Here is a 1,436-nt window from a genome sequence, read left to right as displayed (position 1 = left end):
CCATCAGGGCACTAAAGGAATTGAATAATCTATTGCTCCTAAACCATCGAAGCACTAAAGAAATTGAACAATTTATTGCCACTGAACCATCGGGGCACGAAATAAATTGAACATCTATTGCCCCTAAACTATCGCGACATTAAAGGAATTGAACAATATATTGGCACTGAACTATCGGGGCACTAACGAAATTGAACAATATATTGGCAAATGTCCCTATGATATTTGATTTGATTTCTTATTATGATTTTTTTCATTGCTGAAGAAATCTAGACCAGAGGTTCTCAAACTACCAACAACTGCCAACGAGGATAATTTATTGTGTTTATGAAATTTGGTCTAATTTCATTATATATTTTCAGGATATGATAATAACACAGAGACACATTTTCAAAGGCTATTTATCTATAGTTGATACTCGAGTTTGATCTAATTCTGTCAATAATATTTTTTCTCCTATACTGTGTGCTGGGCGTGACCTAGTGGTTAACGTACCGGATTGTGGTCTGGAGGGCTCAGATCTTGACCATTAGACATGTCGATGAAAACGCTACACATTTCACATTTTTAGCTGGGTACGTCACAAATGTAACGATCTGTAGGCGGAAGACGGTGTTGCAGAGTTATCGCCCTTTCCTGGTCGGCAGTTCTGAATTAGAAATGACTTAGGCTGAACCTTGATCTCTCCAATTTGGCAGTTTATCTCATGTGTCGCATGAGACGTCGTTTAGGTTTAAAATAATGTAATACTCATTCTCTGAATTGACTTACGTTCATCCAATCGTAATCGACTGGCTTATTGAGAGTCAAACAAAATCTGACATTTTGTCAAAACAATTTTATGAAAAAAATTCCGCTGTCAAATAATTACTCTGATTACTGCCTACAAAACGGAATTATTGGCTTTTGATGAATTTAAGGGGAGGGTAACTGTCAGATTGTTGGGGTACATGTTTTTTTAATGTGTTTTTTGTAGATTCGATGATTTGGCCAAAGGAGTAAAACCTAAAGTATTTCTGGAGAAAGAAAAACGCAGGGGAAAAAAAAACTTCTCCATTTTTGTCAAATATTTCTAAGCACCACCATCTTCTTATCAAGTATAATAACACTCAGAGCTTCGCATGTTCAAAGATATCTGTACACTGGCGTTTTTATCTTCAAGGTACTTGGGATATTGAACATGATCCGTTAACCTAGACCTTTCTCCAAAGGCGGCGGAATTAGGAAAGCACTGGAAGGTGGGTGCCCCCCCCCCCCATTTTGATCCGGTAAAGGAATACCCCTTTGAATGGGGACCTGAGACTTGTATATAACTACCACGGAAAGTCGTTATTTCAATTTTTAAGTCAATGTTAGCATAAAAAATAAGGTGCCCCTCCCCCAACAACAACAAAAAAATCAAATATGCCCCATGCCTATGCCTCTTTCTGTATATA

The sequence above is a fragment of the Limulus polyphemus genome, unplaced genomic scaffold (genome assembly GCF_000517525.1).
Source record: "Limulus polyphemus unplaced genomic scaffold, Limulus_polyphemus-2.1.2 Scaffold1665, whole genome shotgun sequence".
In the NCBI taxonomy this organism is placed as follows: Eukaryota; Metazoa; Arthropoda; class Merostomata; order Xiphosura; family Limulidae; genus Limulus; species Limulus polyphemus.
This window is presented reverse-complemented; position numbering follows the sequence as displayed.